Genomic DNA, 17,982 nt, shown 5'->3' on the forward strand with positions numbered 1-17,982 from the left:
CTGTTGCCTTATCTAAGACACCACAACAAAATTTAACAGTAGGCCACAAATGGCAGAATTTTCAACGCACTGAGATGTGATCTGTGTGATGGTCAAACCCCTGTTTAATATAAAAAAACACGGCACTCTGTAGAACTAGGTGCTAGTCGTGCTCAAGTAGGGTGTCCAACCCGTAGAACAAAGATGAATAAACTTGACACTCAATGTGAGTCAAAAGCTTCTTATTTATTAATGCATCCAGACAAAAAACGCTAAACGTTTTCGGTCCAGCACAGGACCTTCGTTAGAGCATTCTTTAACATGAACTATGAATACATAAATAGATACAATGTTACATGATGCAGAGATAAGTGTCGCATGATGCAAGAAACAAATGAATAAGACAATAGTGGATCATACAATACTAGTGATGCTCCATTTATATAGATTAAGAGAAGCAAGTATAGGAGAGAGGAATCTATCCAAAAAAAGGTGCTCTGTGCGAAGTGGAGATACAGTCCGTGCTGAATTGCTGGATAAGGGAAGCAATCATAGTGATATGGATGAGCGAACAATGCTATGCTTGTGTTTAAACAGTGGCAGCCAAGTGCATGGCTCAACTAAAAAGTGAAGGATACATCTACTATATAATTGTCTAAGGGTCACTTCCGTCTGTCTGTCTGTCCAGGATATTCATTGGTCGCGGCCTCTGTCTGATGGAAATCCAAGTCGCTGATTGGTCTCGCCAGCTGCCTGTCATTGCTGCCGTGACCAATCAGCGACGGCCACAGTCCGATTAGTCCCTCCCTACTCCCCTGCAGTCAGTGCCCAGCACCCGCTCCATGCTCCCCGCAGTCAGCACTCGCTCCATACTCCCCTCCGGTCACCACTCACACAGGGTTAATGCCAGTGGCAACGGACCGCGTTATGCCACGGGTAACTCACTCGGTTACCGCCGCTATTAACCCTGTGTGACCAAGTTTTTACTATTGATGCTGCCTATCCAGCATCAATAGTAAAAAGATCTAATGTTAAAAATAATAAAAAAAAACAAAAAACCTGCTATTCTCACCTTCGGTAGTCCGACGATGCGCTCGCGCCTGCCGCCAGCTTCCGGTCCCAGAGATGCATTGCGAAATTATCCAGAAGACCTAGCGGTCTGCATAGGCAGCATCAATAGTAAATAGTTGGGGACACACAGGGTTAATAGCAGCAGTAACAGAGTGCGTTACACCGCGGGCCGTTACCGCTGCCATTAACCCTGTGTGAGCAGTGAGTGGAGGGGATTATGGAGCGGGCAGGGACCCCCCTGTGCCTTCTCCCTGCAACACCCCCTGCCACGGGATGTTGCCTCGTTCCAACCCAGTCAGCTTCTGACTAACTTCCTCCCCAGCCCCTGGTTTTACCAGTGTGAGGAGTGGCCCAATAAATAAAGCCTTCTTCTCCCCCTAGTGACCGGAGTGTGAAGTGTAATGTGTTCTGGTGATACCTGGTCAGGAGAACTCCATAGTGACATCAGACGTACCGCCACTCTCCTTAGCGGCAGAGTGCCATACTGCAACGACCAGATCTCTGGGGCGCTGCACTCCCCCCCGGTTAAATCCAGTACTCCTGGACTGGGAAGAAGAACAACAATATAATAAAGCAAAAGACATACAAAATTTTTGAAATGTTTAGAACAAGTAAATAGAAAAGGTGCTTCCCTTTATGGGAGGTAAGGACACTTGAACGTTACAAACAAAAAAAACAGGATTAAATATTTTTATATAACATTTTGACTATAGATAACTCTCAGTACCCAGCCGGGTATTCTACTAAGTGCAAACTTTTGAACAATAAGTTAACTTTTCCTTTAAGGGCGTATACGCTGAACCCACTAAAGGCCTACTATAACATACTATAACAGCAGAAGAAAACCAAAAAACAATGGACACAAGAGCTCAAAATAACAATACTAACAGCTTTATTGAGACAAATAGAAAATTACAATAAGTACATAAAAAACACCATGTACGTAAGATACAAGAGATAAAAAGAGAGGCGAGCCTAGTGCCACGCACAAATACATAAATACACCAACGAGCAAATCAGGTAGTAGCTATAAGGTCAGGAGGCCATATACGGGAGCATATGAATGTAATAAAGGTAATGAGAGAAGTATTATCCCAATATTCACTATGATTCCTAATACCAGAAAATTGGCAGCTACATAAGAGATAAAGCTCCAAAATACCGAGCGGACAACAGGAAGATAACGTAAATATGTAGCCAAATGTATGGGTGTCACATTAGAGCATAGTACACAAAGATAGACCCCAAATGGCGTATTACATCGATCAGTACAGAGAGATTAACGTTATGGTCTGATCACCTCTAGTGGCTCAAGAAGCCATATATTGCACATAGTCCCGGGAAGTCCCATGCAAAAGGGGGAAGACTAAACCGATATAAAAGTGATACGTTACCGACCTGCTGCTGTCGTGCGTGGAAGAGGAGGCCCCGACGCGCGTTTCGCAGGAGTTGCTTCCTCGGGGGGAAAAGGTAATGAGAGAAGTATTATCCCAATATTCACTATGATTCCTAATACCAGAAAATTGGCAGCTACATAAGAGATAAAGCTCCAAAATACCGAGCGGACAACAGGAAGATAACGTAAATATGTAGCCAAATGTATGGGTGTCACATTAGAGCAGTGGTCCCCAACTCCAGGCCTCGAGGGCCGCCAACAGTGCAGGTTTTCAGGATTTCCTTAGTATTGCACAGGGGTTGGAATCATCACCTGTGCAGATGATCACATTACCACCGATGCAATACTAAAGAAATCCTGAAAACCTGCACTGTTGGCGGCCCTCGAGGCCTGGAGTTGGGGACCCCAGCATTAGAGCATAGTACACAAAGATAGACCCCAAATGGCGTATTACATTGATCAGTACAGAGAGATTAACGTTATGGTCTGATCACCCCTAGTGGCTCAAGAAGCCATATATTGCACATAGTCCCGGGAAGTCCCATGCAAAAGGGGGAAGACTAAACCGATATAAAAGTGATACGTTACCGACCTGCTGCTGTCGTGCGTGGAAGAGGAGGCCCCGACGTGCGTTTCGCAGGAGTTGCTTCCTCGGGGGGCACTTGAGGAAGCAACTCCTGCGAAACGCGCATCGGGGCCTCCTCTTCCACGCACGACAGCAGCAGGTCGGTAACGTATCACTTTTATATCGGTTTAGTCTTCCCCCTTTTGCATGGGACTTCCCGGGACTATGTGCAATATATGGCTTCTTGAGCCACTAGGGGTGATCAGACCATAACATTAATCTCTCTGTACTGATCGATGTAATACGCCATTTGGGGTCTATCTTTGTGTACTATGCTCTAATGTGACACCCATACATTTGGCTACATATTTACGTTATCTTCCTGTTGTCCGCTCGGTATTTTGGAGCTTTATCTCTTATGTAGCTGCCAATTTTCTGGTATTAGGAATCATAGTGAATATTGGGATAATACTTCTCTCATTACCTTTATTACATTTATATGCTCCCGTATATGGCCTCCTGACCTTATAGCTACTACCTGATTTGCTCGTTGGTGTATTTATGTATTTGTGCGTGGCACTAGGCTCGCCTCTCTTTTTATCTCTTGTATCTTACGTACATGGTGTTTTTTATGTACTTATTGTAATTTTCTATTTGTCTCAATAAAGCTGTTAGTATTGTTATTTTGAGCTCTTGTGTCCATTGTTTTTTGGTTTTCTTATATTGTATGATGGTGGAGCATTTAAATTGTTTGCCCTCCCTGTAGGTTTACTAATACTATAACAGCAATTCAACTTTCTTTCCGTTCCAACTTCACCAATGCAGGACCGCCTAGCTCCTTGGCTGGGCCTACTGCCATTGTGCCGACCATCTTTCTACATCTCTCAGGAGGACTCTCTCTCTAACCCCTACGGGTTCACTTCCAAGCTTTCCTGTCCTCAATCTCTGTCAACATTATCAAACTTTCTACATTTTTTAACATTATTAACGTTTCAACTTTTATTAAGGCAATCATGTAAACATTCCCTTTAAGAGGGACCCAAGTCTCTAGTGCAGATTCTATCTCTGTCTGCAAGTTCACTGCAAGCAAGACCTTCTGCATCATGTCTTTGCAAAGTCTTCTTTCGCTTGTAAAACCAGTAGGGATTACCTTTAAGAAGGTGCAAACTATATACAAAGCAGTTCCGAATCATTCACCGTCCATGATCCGGCAGTCTTTGAAACAATGATGAACTTTGTGCAAAAGGTAGAAAAAGAAATAGAAAACAATAGGGATCCTGTTATGATCTGGTGGCCTAGGAGCAGCATGTGACGTACTCTGGAGAAGGTGGTACCTGTACTGACCGCAGACCCTGAACCTAGCACCGCAACTAGAAGTAGCCGTGGGATGTACCTAACACTCCCTAGACACCTCGACACAGCCTAAGGACTAACTTTCCCTAAATATAGAAACGGGAAAACTATCTTGCCTCAGAGAAAATCCCCAAAGGATAGACAGACCCCCACAAATATTGACTGTGAAAGGAGAGGGAAATGACATACGCAGACTGAAATCAGGATTTAGCAAAGGAGGCCTTTCTAGCTAAAAAGAAAGAATAGGAAAGATTACTATGCGGTTAGTATTGAAACACTAGAAAATATCCACCACAGAAAATACAAATCTCAACATCTGACTAAAGACATGGAGGGTATATCTGCATCTCCAGAGATACAGCTTGGCTGCAAAAAATCCTTACACAGACAAAGCTGGACAAGACAAAACATGAAAATGCACAGAACTATAAGGCCCACAGCATGTGGACAGCAAAAACAAAGCCAGAACTTATCTTTGTTGAAAAGAACAACAAAACAGGAGAGACCAGTCAGGGATGTGAATACTCCAAAAACAATGGACAACTGGCACTGACTAAAGGATCAAGCAAGACTAAATAGCCCAGTCCAAATTGCAATAAGTGGACACACCTGATAAATGCTGCGATCCAAAGACAGCAGCACTACCAGTCATAACCACCGGAGGGAGCCCAAGAGCAGAATTCACAACAGGATCCCGGGTAAACAAAGGGACCCTTTTAAGAAATAACCCTGGTCGGGTTTAAGTAGCAGCAGGAAACAGTTAAATAACTTATGTACATATATCGGGGTTTCGAGGTTTAGTTCTGGGAAGGTTGTGGTCTTACCTCACAGACCATTCCTCTCCGTTGAGCATGGGTGGGATCCACAGTCACACGCGAGGCCTGGTTCGCCTGGTGGTCCGCAGCAGGGGCTTCTCCCTCTGGAACCTCAGCTTCAACCTGTAGGACTGCGCATCGCTTGACACCCCTGGCCACCCAGCCGGTCGCCCTCCGCCACCGGGTATAAGTCACAGCATCCCCAGGTCTCAGGTCGCGGTCCTCCTCACCCGTTCCATAGCGGGGCTCCACCTCGCTCCGATCGACACGGACCTGCAAGGGTTCTCCAATCTCCTGGATGACCCTCCTCTCTTCCTTGGGGTTGTAGAAGACCACCACTCCCCACTGCGACGGCGGGACCTTCTCCTCTTCGGTGAGGTCTATCATGGTCACAGATCAAGGCTGTTTCCTCCATGCCGCCACTAGGCGTCGCTGGTGTTCCGTCACTGGCAGGATTCTCAAGTCCGGCTCCTGCGGGGCGCGACTCCCTGGTCGGGTGCAAGGACCTGACGCAGCCGGAGTGAGTAGAGGAGGGGACACGGGGGAGAGACGGATCTCCGTCGGGTGGCCCAACCGGGAACTCACCCGAGCGCGGGCCTCCAGGCAGCGCGCCAGCCACCGAGCCTCAGCTGCGGCCACCCAGCCATCAGGCATCCGTCCGCCGGGTTTTCCCTCAGGCAGCTCCACAGCGGTCGATCCCTGCAGCGGCGTTGACTCCGGGGTCGCTGCGGGTGGTGCAGGCCTGCGCCTGGCCGGGTCGTCTCCATCCGGTGGCCTGGAAGTCGCCATCTTTGTCCCCTCCTCTGTATCTTCTTCTCGGGCTCTTTTTCGGGGACGGCTCTGTCCCCACTGTCCCCACCCTCCATAGAGGATGAGAAGGCGGACCTCAGCGGCTGACGGGCCCGCCCTCAGGATACAACAATACTTAGATTGGTGGCCATTATCGTTCGCGCTCTTCAGTTCTTTCACACCCACTTCCACGCCCTTCTTCTTCTCTTGCGCTCCTCGTGGCGCTATAATGGCGGCAGTTTTGGCGGGAATCTTGCGGCAGATAGCAGCACACAGTCTTTGCAATGAATCACAGCCCAACACGTTTCAATCACAGTTCCAAGGCACACATGACCCAATTCTTCAGGCTTAAGTACGATCTTGTTCGTGACGCCAACTTGGATCGCCCCCAGACACAGGGCCACGGGTTCTCGGTACCGGGCCTCTCTGGTTCGGTTCTGAGGCTGTCACGGTGGCTAGACCCGGTCCACGACCCTGCTAAGGGGCGTCCAATCAAGATGGTAGAGGTACAGTCTATCAGGGGTTCGTGACGCCACCTGTGGTGTTCGGTCAGGGTGACCGACGCTGCTGTGGGGTCCGCTGGGGTGATGGAATGGCAGCTGGATGGTATAACTTCCCACAGGTGAAGTGTGTCCCCAGGGCTTCCCAGTAAGGTGAATGGTGATGGTGATGGGGTGCAGGCAATAACGAGGACACAGGGTTGCAGTCTCTTTACCTCTTTACTGAAAACTTCAGGATCCTCAATCCGGAGCAAGTTTAACAGGGCTATCAGAGACCGGCCGGTCCGATGGGCACATCCAGAGTTTCCTTCGCAGATGGAAATCATTGCCTACCACTAGCGCCTGTGTGTTGTAGTCCTACCCTGCTGAGCATTCGGAATAGTCCTCACAACTGCTGTCCTCGTTCGTTCGTTCTCTACAGCTCTCTCTCTCTTTAGTTCCAGATGTTACTAGTTTCTCGTCCCGCAGGTATATTTTGGCTAGTACGCACCCGTATGACGGGAAGGCTTGGCGGTCTTCCGGGACCCTAGAGACGCCCCTCTCCCAATGTTGCCCCCTATGTCTTCTTAGGAAATTTAAGGTAGACAGCCAACCTATAATTAACTGTCCTGCGGAGTTTGAAGTAAGGCTTGAAGTCAGTTACTCCTGCGGTGTTCCGGCCACCGACTAGGCGCCTCAGTAAGATGTTGCCTGTTATGACCTGGTGGTTAGGAGCACCAGGAATGACCTGATAGTTAAACCTCAAACAGGACAAGCTCTGGGATGTGGGAGCTCTGCTGACCGCAATCCCTAATCCTATCACACACACTAGAAATAGCCGTGGAGCGCTCCTGACGCTCCCTAGGCGCCTCGTCACAGCCTAAGAACTAGCTAGCCCTAGAGAAAGAAAGTAAAGCCTACCTTGCCTCAGAGAAATTCCCCAAAGGAAAAGGCAGCCCCCCACATATATTAACTGTGAGTAAGATGAAAGTCACAAACACAGAAATGAAAACAGGTTTTAGCGCAGGGAGGCCAGACTAACTAAATAGACAGAGGATAGGAAAGGTATCTTTGCGGTCAGCACAAAAACTACAAAAGACCACGCAGAGTGTGCAAAAAGACCCCCGCACCGACTCACGGTGTGGAGGCGCCACCCTGCATTCCAGAGCTTCCAGCTATCAAGACAAAATAATGAAAGCAAGCTGGACTAGAAAACCATGAACAGAAAATAACAAACGGGGACTTAGCTTCTTGCAGGAAGAGACAGGTCTCAGAAAGATCCAAGAGCGAACTGAAGCAATACAGAAACATTGACAGCTGGCATGGAGTAACGATCTAAGTGGAGTTAAATAGAGCAGCAAACCAAAGGATAAACCCCGTCACCTGTGTAAGGAACCTCAGAAGCAGCAGCTCCATTCACAGCCACCAGAGGGAGCCCACGGACAGAACTTACCGAAGTACCATTCACGACCACAGGAGGGAGCTCGACAACAAAATTCACAACAGTACCCCCCCCTTGAGGAGGGGTCACCGAACCCTCACCAGAGCCCCAAGGCCGATCAGGATGAGCCAAATGAAAGGCACGAACCAGATCGGCAGCATGAACATCAGAGGCAAAAACCCAGGAATTATCCTCCTGACCATAACCCTTTCACTTGACCAGGTACTGGAGTTTCCGTCTTGAAACACGAGAATCCAAAATCTTCTCCACCACATACTCCAACTCCCCCTCGACCAACACCGGGGCAGGAGGATCAACGGAGGGAACCATAGGCGCCACGTATCTCCGCAACAACGACCTATGGAACACATTATGGATGGCAAAAGAAGCTGGAAGGTCCAAATGAAATGACACAGGATTAAGAATTTCAGAAATCTTATATGGCCCAATGAAACGAGGCTTAAACTTCGGAGAGGAAACTTTCATAGGAACATGACAAGATGACAACCAAACCAAATCCCCAACCCGAAGTCGGGGACCAACACAGCGCCGGCGGTTAGCGAAACGTTGAGCCTTCTCCTGGGACAATGTCAAATTGTCCACCACATGAGTCCAAATCTGCTGCAACCTGTCCACCACAGTATCCACACCAGGACAGTCCGAAGGCTCAACCTGCCCTGAAGAGAAACGAGGATGGAAACCAGAATTGTAGAAAAAAGGAGAAACCAAAGTAGCCGAGCTGGCCCGATTATTAAGGGCGAACTCAGCCAAAGGCAAGAAGGACACCCAATCATCCTGATCAGCAGAAACAAAGCATCTCAGATATGTTTCCAAAGTCTGATTAGTTCGTTCGGTTTGGCCATTAGTCTGAGGATGGAAAGCCGAAGAAAAAGACAAATCAATGCCCATCTTCGCACAAAAGGACCGCCAAACCTTGAAACAAACTGGCAACCTCTGTCCGAGACGATGTTCTCCGGGATGCCATGCAAACAAACCACATGCTGGAAAAACAATGGCACCAAATCAGAGGAGGAAGGTAATTTAGACAAGGGTACCAAATGGACCATCTTAGAGAAGCGATCACAAACCACCCCAATGACCGACATCCTTTGAGAAACAGGGAGATCAGAAATAAAATCCATGGAAATATGCGTCCAGGGCCTCTTCGGGACCGGCAAGGGCAAAAGCAACCCACTGGCACGAGAACAGCAGGGCTTAGCCCGAGCACAAGTCCCACAGGACTGCACAAAAGAACGCACATCCCGTGACAAAGAAGGCCACCAAAAGGATCTAGCCACCAAATCTCTGGTACCAAAGATTCCAGGATGACCAGCCAACACTGAACAATGAATCTCAGAGATAACTCTACTAGTCCATCTATCAGGGACAAACAGTTTCTCAGCTGGGCAACGGTCAGGTCTATCAGCCTGAAATTTTTGCAGCACCCGCCGCAAATCAGGGGAGATGGCAGACAAAATTACCCCCTCTTTGAGAATACCCGCCGGCTCAGGAACACCCGGAGAGTCAGGCACAAAACTCCTTGACAGGGCATCAGCCTTCACATTCTTAGAGCCCGGAAGGTACTAAACCACAAAATCAAAACGGGAGAAAAATAACGACCATCGAGCCTGTCTCGGATTCAACCGTTTGGCAGACTCAAGATAAGTCAAATTCTTGTGATCTGTCAAGACCACCACGCGATGCTTGGCTCCTTCAAGCCAATGACGCCACTCCTCGAATGCCCACTTCATGGCCAACAACTCTCGATTACCAACATCATAATTGCGCTCAGCAGGCGAAAACTTTCTAGAAAAGAAAGCACATGGCTTCATCACCGAGCCATCAGAACTTCTTTGCGACAAAACAGCCCCAGCTCCAATCTCAGAAGAATCAACCTCAACCTGAAACGGGAGCGAAACATCTGGCTGGCACAACACAGGGGCAGAAGAAAAACGACGCTTCAACTCCTGAAAAGCCTCAACAGCTACAGAAGACCAATTGACCACATCAGCACCCTTCTTGGTCAAATCAGTCAACGGTTTAGCAACACTAGAAAAATTAGCGATGAAGCGCCGATAAAAATTAGCAAAGCCCAGGAACTTTTGCAGGCTCTTCACAGATGTCGGCTGAGTCCAATCGTAAATGGCCTGGACTTTAACAGGGTCCATCTCGATAGTAGAAGGGGAAAAAATGAACCCCAAAAATGAAACCTTCTGAACTCCAAAGAGACACTTTGACCCCTTCACAAACAAGGAATTTGCACGAAGGACCTGAAACACCATTCTGACCTGCTTCACATGAGGCTCCCAATCATCCGAAAAGACCAAAATATCATCCAAATACACAATCAGGAATTTATCCAGGTACTCTCGGAAGATGTCATGCATAAAGGACTGAAATACTGATGGAGCATTGGAAAGCCCGAATGGCATAACCAGGTACTCAAAATGGCCCTCGGGCGTATTAAATGCTGTTTTCCATTCATCGCCTTGTTTAATACGCACAAGATTATACGCCCCTCGAAGATCTATCTTGGTGAACCAACTAGCCCCTTTAATACGAGCAAACAAATCAGACAGCAACGGCAAAGGATACTGAAATTTGACTGTAATTTTATTAAGAAGGCGGTAATCAATACAAGGTCTCAAAGAACCATCCTTCTTGGCCACAAAAAAGAACCCTGCTCCTAACGGTGATGACGACTGGCGAATATGGCCTTTCTCCAAGGATTCCTTTATATAACTCCGCATAGCGGCGTGTTCTGGCACAGATAAATTGAACAATCGGCCCTTAGGAAACTTACTACCAGGAATCAAATTAATTGCACAATCGCAATCCCTATGAGGAGGTAGGGCACTGGCTTTGGGCTCATCAAATACATCCCGATAATCCGACAAAAACTCTGGAACTTCAGAAGGAGTGAAAGACGAAATAGACAAAAATGGAACATCACCATGTACCCCCTGGCAACCCCAGCTGGACACAGACATAGATTTCCAGTCCAATACTGGATTATGGACCTGTAGCCATGGCAACCCCAAAACGACCACATCATGCAGATTATGCAACACCAGAAAGCGGATATCCTCCTGATGTGCAGGAGCCATGCACATGGTCAATTGGGTCCAGTACTGAGGCTTATTCTTGGCCAAAGACGTAGCATCAATTCCTCTCAATGGAATAGGATACTGCAAGGGCTCCAAGAAAAAACCACAGCGCCTGGCATACTCCAAGTCCATCAAATTCAGGGCAGCGCCTTTATCCACAAATGCCATAACAGAATAGGATGACAAAGAGCAAATCAGAGTAACGGACAATAGAAATTTCGACTGTACCGTACCAATGGTGGCAGACCTAGCGAACCGCTTAGTGCGCTTAGGACAATCGGAGATAGCATGAGTGGAATCACCACAGTAAAAACACAGCCCATTCCGACGTCTGTGTTCTTGCCGTTCAGCTCTGGTCAAAGTCCTATCACACTGCATAGGCTCAGGCCCATGCTCAGATAGTACCGCCAAATGGTGCACAGCTTTACGCTCACGCAAGCATCAATCGATCTGAATGGCCAAAGACATAGACTCATTCAGACCAGCAGGCATGGGAAACCCCACCATGACATCCATAAGGGCTTCAGAGAGACCCTTTCTGAAGATTGCTGCCAGGGCACATTCATTCCACTGAGTGAGCACAGACCACTTTCTAAACTTCTGACAATATATCTCCGCTTCATCCTGACCCTGACACAGAGCCAGCAAGATTTTCTCTGCCTAAGCCACTGAATTAGGTTTGTCATAAAGCAATCCTACCGCCAGGAAAAAATGCATCAACATCACGCAATGCCGTCTCCCCTGGCGCAAGGGAAAATGCCCAGTCTTGAGGGTCACCACGTAACAAAGAAATAATGATCTTTACTTGTTGAACAGGGTCACCTGAGGAGCGAGGTTTCAAGGCAAGAAACAATTTACAATTATTTTTGAAATTCAAGAACTTAGATCTATCACCAAAAAACAAATCAGGAATTGGAATCCTAGGCTCTGACATCAGATTCTGAACCACAAAATCTTGAATGTTTTGTACATTTATAGTGAGATTATCCATCAAAGAGGACAGACCTTGAATGTCCATGTCTACACCTGTGTTCTGAACCACCCAGATGTAAAGGGGAAAAGAGAGACAAAACACACTGCAAAGAAAAATAAAATGGTCTCAGAAGTTCTCTTATCCCTCTATTGAGATGCATTAGTACTTTTGGCCACCTGTACTGTTATGACCTGGTGGTCAGGACAATAATGGACCTGGTGGTTAAGAGCACACGGAATGACCTGGTAGTTACTGATAATAAAGGACGAGCTCTGGGACGTGGGAACTCTGCTGACCGCAATCCCTAATCCTATCACACACACTAGAAATAGCCGTGGATTGCTCCTAACGCTCCCTATGCAACTCGCCACAGCCTAAGAAACTAGCTAGCCCTGAAGATAGAAAAATAAAGCCTACCTTGCCTCAGAGAAATTCCCCAAAGGAAAAGGCAGCCCCCCACATATAATGACTGTGAGTAAAAATGAAAATACAAACACAGAGATGAAATAGATTTAGCAAAGTGAGGCCCGACTTACTGAACAGACCGAGGATAGGAAAGGTAGCTTTGCGGTCAGCACAAAAACCTACAAAAAGACCACGCAGAGGGCGCAAAAAGACCCTCCGCACCGACTCACGGTGCGGAGGCGCTCCCTCTGCGTCCCAGAGCTTCCAGCAAGCAAGACAACAACAAAATAGCAAGCTGGACAGAAAAATAGCAAACCAGAGAAAAACTAGCAGGCACTTAGCTTCTACTGGGAAGACAGGTCACAAGAACGATCCAGGAGTACGGTGTTCATTTTAGGACATGGTCACAAATCAAAGTCAAACATCAGAAATACTCTGTCTGATACCTCATTCTGATACTTGAGTCTGATACCTGAGTCTGATACCTGTGTCTGATACCTGACTCTGATACCTGACTCTGATACCTGACTCTGATACCTGACTCTGATACTTGACTCTGATACCTGACTCTGATACCTGACTCTGATACTTGACTCTGATACCTGACTCTGATACCTGACTCTGATACCTGACTCTGATACCTGACTCTGATACCTGACTCTGATACTTGACTCTGATACCTGACTCTGATACCTGACTCTGATACTTGACTCTGATACTTGACTCTGATACCTGACTCTGATACCTGACTCTGATACTTGACTCTGATACCTGACTCTGATACCTGACTCTGATACTTGACTCTGATACTTGACTCTGATACTTGACTCTGATACTTGAGTCTGATACTTGACTCTGATACATGAAATTAGTAAAATTAGCTAAAATTAGTACCTGGAATCACTTGAGCTTGTGGTGCAATGGTAAGGCCGACGGCTGTAGTGTCTAGACGCAGGATCCGTTTTTTTTCCGCCGGATCGGTTTTATTTTTCTGCCGGATCCGTTTTTTTACGCCAGATCCGATTTTTTTGTTACGTCGGATCTGTTTTTTTACGCCGGATCCGGGTGTTTTTACGCCAGATCCGTTTTTTTTTTCGCCGGATCCGTTTTTTTTTTTACGCCGGATCCATTTTTTTTGCCTGATCAGTTTATTTTTCCGCCGGATCCGTTTTTCTTCCGCCGGATCCGTTTTCTTCGCCGGAACTGTTTTTTTTACGCCGGATCCGTTTTTTTTCGCCGGATCTGTTTTTTTACGCCATATCCATTTTTTTACGCTGGATCCATTTTTTTTTTTACGCTGAATCCGTTTTTTTTCGCCGGATCCGTTTTTTTCTGCCAGATCTGTTTTTTTTACGTCATCCATTTTTTACGCCGGATCCGGTTTTTTTTACGCCAGATCCGTTTTTTTTCTGCCAGATCCATTTTTTTTTGCCGTATCCGTTTTTTTTACGCCAGATCCGTTTTTTCTGCCGGATCCGTTTTTTTTACGCCGGATCCGTTTTTTTTCTGCCGGATCCGTTTTTTTTTACGCCGGATCCGTTTTTCTTCCGCCAGATCTGTTTTTTTACGCCGAATCCGTTTTTTTTTTTTGCCTGATCCGTTTTTTTCTGCCGGATCTGTTTTTTTTACGCCAGATCCGTTTTTTCTGCCGGATCCATTTTTTTTACGCCGTATCCGTTTTTTTAACGCCAAATCCGTTTTTTTACACCGGATCCGTTTTTTTTCGCCAGATCCGGGTTTTTTTGCCGGATCCGTTTTTTTTCGCCGAATCCGTTTTTTTTCGCCGGATCCGTTTTTTTTACGCCAAATCCGTTTTTTTTCTTAGGATCCGGTTTTTTTACGCCGAATCCGTTTTTTTCGCCGGGTCCATTTTTTTCTTCTGGATCCGTTTATTTTTTACGCCTGATCCGTTTATTTTTACGCCAGATCCGTTTTTTTACGCCGGATCCGTTTTTTCCCGCCGGATCTGTCTTTCTTCTGCCGGCGGAAAAAACGGATCCGGCGTAATAAAACCGGATCCGGCAGAAAAAAACGGATCCGGCGAAGAAAAACGGATCCGACGTAAAAAAAAACGGATCCGGCAGAAAAAACGGATCTGGCGTAAAAAAAAAAAACGGATCCGGCAAAAAAATCCGGATCTGTCAGAAAAAAAATGGATCTGGCGAAAAAAAACGGATCCGGTGTAAAAAAACGAATCCGGTGTAAAAAAAACGGATCCGGCATAAAAAAAAAGGATCCAGCGTAAAAAACGGATCAGGCAGAAAAAAACAGGCGGCAGACAAAAACGGATCGGCGGACAAAAACGGATCCGGAAAAAAAAGGATCCTGAGGAAAAAAAACGGATCCTGCAGAAAAAAACGGATCTGGCGGAAAAAAAACGGATCCGGCCGACAAAAACGGATCCGGCAGAAAAATAAAACCGATCTGGCGGAAAAAAAAAGGATCGGCGGGAAAAAAAACGGATCCTGCATCTAGAAGCTACAGCTGTCGGCATTACCATTGCACCACAAGCTCAAGTGATCCCAGGTACTAATTTTAGCTAATTTTACTAATTTCATGTATCAGAATCAAGTATCAGACTCAGGTATCAGAGTCAAGTATCAGAGTCAAGTATCAGAGTCAAGTATCAGAGTCAGGTATCAAAGTCAAGTATCAGAGTCAAGTATCAGAGTCAGGTATCAAAGTCAAGTATCAGAGTCAAGTATCAGAGTCAAGTATCAGAGTCAGGTATCAAAGTCAAGTATCAGAGTCAAGTATCAGAGTCAGTTATCAAAGTCAAGTATCAGCGTCAGGTATCAAAGTCAAGTATCAGAGTCAAGTATCAAAGTCAAGTATCAGAGTCAGGTATCAAAGTCAAGTATCAGAGTCAAGTATCAGAGTCAGGTATCAAAGTCAAGTATCAGAGTCAAGTATCAGAGTCAGGTATCAAAGTCAAGTATCAGAGTCAAGTATCAGAGTCAAGTATCAGAGTAAAGTATCAGAGTCAGGTATCAGAGTCAAGTATCAGAGTCAGGTATCAGAGTCAAGTATCAGAGTCAAGTATCAGAGTCGAGTATCAGAATGAGGTATCAGAGAGAGTATTTCTGATGTTTGACTTTGATTTGTGACCATGTCCTAAAATGAACACCGTACCACAGGACTGCACAAAAGCACGCACATCGCGAGACAAGGAAGGCCACCAAAAGGACCTAGTAACCAAATCTCTGGTACCAAAAATCCCAGGATGACCAGCCAACACTGAACAATGAACCTCAGAAATTACCTTACTTGTCCATCTATCAGGAACAAACAGCTTCCCCACTGGACAGCGGTCAGGCCTATCAGCCTGAGATTCCTGAAGCACCCGCCGCAAATCAGTGGAGATAGCAGAAAGAATCACCCCTTCCTTAAGAATGCCAACCGGCTCCAGGACTCCAGGAGAATCAGGCAAAAAACTTCTAGAGAGGGCATCAGCCTTAACATTCTTAGTACCAGGAATGTACGAGACCACAAAATCAAAACGGGAGAAAAACAGGGACCATCGAGCCTGTCTAGGATTCAGCCGCTTGGCCGAATCGAGGTAAATCAGATTCTTATGATCGGTCAGGACCACAACACGGTGTTTAGCTCCCTCAAGCCAATGTCGCCACTCCTCAAACGCCCACTTCATAGCCAACAACTCCCGATTGCCGACATCATAATTGCGTTCCGCAGGCGAAAACTTTCTGGAAAAAAAAGCACACATTTTCATCAAAGAACCATCAGACTCCCTCTGAGACAAAACGGCCCCTGCCCCAATCTCAGAAGCGTCGACCTCAACCTGAAAAGGAAGAGAAACATCCGGTTGAAGCAACACAGGGGCAGAAGTAAATCGGCGTTTAAGCTCCTGAAAGGCCTCAACAGCCTCAGAGGATCAATTCGTCATATCAGCGCCTTTCTTCGTCAAATCAGTAAGGGGCTTAACCACACTGGAAAAGTTGGCAATGAAACGGCGATAGAAATTAGCAAAGCCCAAAAATTTTTGAAGTCCCTTCACAGATGTGGGTTGGATCCAGTCATGAATAGCTTGGACCTTCACAGGATCCATTTCTATAGACGAGGGAGAAAAAATAAAACCCAAAAAAGAGACCTTCTGAACTCCGAATAGGCACTTAGACCCCTTCACAAACAAAGCATTATCACGAAGGATCTGGAACACCATCCTGACCTGCTTCACATGAGACTCCCAATCATTGGAAAAAATCAAAATATCATCCAAATATACGACCATGAATTTATCAAGATAATTGCGGAAAATATCATGCATGAAAGACTGGAACACAGATGGAGCATTAGAGAGCCCAAATGGCATCACAAGGTATTCAAAATGGCCTTCGGGCGTATTAAATGCAGTTTTCCATTCGTCACCCTGTTTAATACGAACAAGATTATATGCCCCTCGGAGGTCAATCTTAGTAAACCAACTAGCCCCCTTAATCTGAGCAAACAAATCAGTAAGCAAAGGCAAGGGGTATTGGAATTTGGCCGTGATCTTATTAAGAAGACGATAATCAATACAGGGTCTCAAGGAGCCATCCTTCTTAGCAACAAAAAAGAAACCCGCTCCCAATGGTGACGAAGCGGGCCGAATATGCCCTTTCTCCAAAGATTCCTTAACATAGCTCCGCATGGCGGCATGCTCTGGCACAGACAGATTGAAAAGTCGGCCCTTAGGGAACTTACAACCAGGAATCAGGTTTATAGCACAATCACAGTCCCTATGTGGAGGAAGGGAACTGGACTTGGGCTCATCAAATACATCCTGGAAATCCGACAAAAACTCAGGGACCTCAGAAGAGGGGGAAGAGGAAATTGACATCAAAGGAACGTCACTATGTACTCCTCGACAACCCCAACTAGTCACCAACATAGTTTTCCAATCCAGCACCGGATTATGTTCCTGTAACCATGGAAATCCCAGCACAACAACATCATGCAGGTTATGCAACACCAGAAAACGGCAATCTTCCTGATGTGCAGGAGCCATGTACATAGTCATCTGTGTCCAGTACTGAGGTTTATCCTTGGCCAAGGGTGTAGCATCAATGCCCCTCAAAGGAATAGGGCTCTGCAAAGGCTGCAAGGAAAAACCACAGCGCCTGGCGAATTCTAAGTCCATTAAGTTCAGGACAGCGCCTGAATCCACAAATGCCATGACAGAAAAGGACGACAATGAGCAAATCAGGGTCACAGATAAGAGAAAGTTAGGCTGTATAGTACTAATGGTAACAGACCTAGCAACTCTCTTAGTACGCTTAGGGCAATCAGAGATAACATGAACCGAATCACCACAGTAAAAACACAGCCTATTCTGACGTCTGAATTCCTGCCGTTCTGTTCTAGTCAAAATCCTATCACATTGCATAGGTTCAGGACTATGCTCAGAGGATACTGCCATATGGTGCACAGCTTTGCGCTCGCGCAGACGCCGATCAATCTGAATGGCTAGAGACATAGATTCGCTCAAACCGGCAGGCGTAGGAAAGCCCACCATAACATCTTTAAGGGTTTCAGAAAGACCTTTTCTGAAAATAGCAGCCAGAGCCTCTTCATTCCATTTAGTGAGCACAGACCATTTTCTAAATTTCTGG

The 17,982-nt window shown here is 46.3% G+C and overlaps 1 protein-coding gene across 2 annotated transcripts in view; it reads right to left on the minus strand.

Moving 5' to 3' along the window:
* The window catches only part of LOC138638022 (cytochrome P450 2J2-like), a 310,015-nt gene that overhangs the window by 249,131 nt on the left and 42,902 nt on the right, over positions 1-17,982 (minus strand). The window contains exon 2 of one of the 2 annotated variants that reach the window (XM_069726990.1): positions 1,469-1,595. The exons of the other annotated variant lie outside the window; for it this stretch is intronic. The gene's annotated coding sequence lies outside the window, so the exon portion shown is untranslated. The remainder of the gene's footprint in view (positions 1-1,468; positions 1,596-17,982) is intronic. 2 annotated transcript variants of the gene reach the window in all.

Source organism: Ranitomeya imitator, chromosome 5 (genome assembly GCF_032444005.1).
Source record: "Ranitomeya imitator isolate aRanImi1 chromosome 5, aRanImi1.pri, whole genome shotgun sequence".
Classification (NCBI taxonomy): domain Eukaryota; kingdom Metazoa; phylum Chordata; class Amphibia; order Anura; family Dendrobatidae; genus Ranitomeya; species Ranitomeya imitator.